The sequence below is a fragment of the Zalophus californianus genome, chromosome 2 (assembly GCF_009762305.2).
Source record: "Zalophus californianus isolate mZalCal1 chromosome 2, mZalCal1.pri.v2, whole genome shotgun sequence".
Taxonomy (NCBI): domain Eukaryota; kingdom Metazoa; phylum Chordata; class Mammalia; order Carnivora; family Otariidae; genus Zalophus; species Zalophus californianus.
The window spans coordinates 406,346-407,858 of NC_045596.1; positions in this window are offsets into that span (position 1 = coordinate 406,346).

Genomic DNA, 1,513 nt, shown 5'->3' on the forward strand with positions numbered 1-1,513 from the left:
CAGTTCAGCTCCTATAAGCATGGACTCCATTTCTCCATGGTGATTGGGATCCATTACCCCAATAGTAAAGCAGCCTCTTCTCTACCTGCTGGTTTAGTGGCTGTAGGACCCCTGATGGTTGAAGGTCCATCTAAGCTTCCAGCTTACGGGAGGGGGGCTGGGTTCCCTGGTGGACTAGGCCCTTCCTTGGATGCCAAGACCTTCAAGACCGCGGAGCAGAGATCCCTCAGGCAGTGAGGCTGCCTCCCTCTCTCCACCCTGGCCCTGTGTGTTCTGGCTTTTGGCAAAGCAGCCCCACGCGTGGTCTGCCTCTGCGCTGTGAGTTCCTGGCACAAGCCCACTGCCATTGCCCTGGTGGTAGGATGGGTCCCTCTCTGGAGGTGATTGTGGCTCAGTGGGGAGTTAGCGCTGGTATCTCAGCAGGACAGCAGAGACGCATCTGTGCTGTACCCCTCGGCCCCCAGGGGCTCAGTCACCATCTCCACCATGCCTGTGATGTCCATGTAACCAGCCTGTCACCACTTCGCTGATGCATCCCTGTTCTCTGACCACGCTGACAGCTTAGCTTTGGTCTGCTGATTTGGGGTTGGGCTTTTTGAGAGTTGGGGTGTCCACGTGATTGGCCCACACACAGCCTCTGCCCCTGCTGCAGGCCTCTTTGTATCTGGGCTCGTGGCGTTGTCACTGGGATGGCAGAGAGACCCGTTTACCGGTCTCAGATGTAGAGGACACCCCATAGATCCATGGAGGTGTTTCTGCGGGACAGCACTCTCATTCTGTGCTTCTCCCCAGATCTTGTCCTCAAGCTTCCCATCTTGGTCTTCATGAGTCTGGCCAACTGGTCACCCTCTTGGATGCTACCTTTTGTAGAGCCAGGCTTGGGCTAGGTGCCCCCTTGGCTTGGCCTACTGAGAGACACTGGTATATGTACACGTTTGCCCATGAACCGTGTCTGCAGGCTTCTCATGTTTCCCAGCAGCCAGCATCCTTGTAAAGCCCCAGGTTGGGTGAGGGAGAAGGGGAGCTGGACCCTCTTGTTCATACAGCTCACCTCCAGATGCGCTTGGGCCCCGTCTCCAGTATTCACACTTGAGGACAGAAGACCGAACAGACTTGGTTCTCACAGGGCACTTGGGTCAGTCAAGTTAGACCTTACCAAGACCTCAGCAGGAAGCCCAGAGCTGTTGTCAAGTGGATAACGGATTTTGGTTGAGGAGGAAATGGCCCTGCTCTGGGATGCTAGGAGGCTGGACCAGAGATGTTTTTCTTGTTGGCACTTGCCAGAGACATCTCTGCCACAGATGTGTCAGGCACCATGGCCTGACGGGCCGTCCTCCCAAGTGGCATGATGTTACTTTATAGGACGTCCCCGCATTTCCCATCAGATCTCTAGAACTCCCCTGGAAACTCTGGCCTTTGACAGGGCTTATCTTCCACCCTGTGGTCAACATGGGTTTGACTCAGTCATCCGGGGCGCCTGTCAGTTCCCACACCCAGTCCGATCAGCATAATG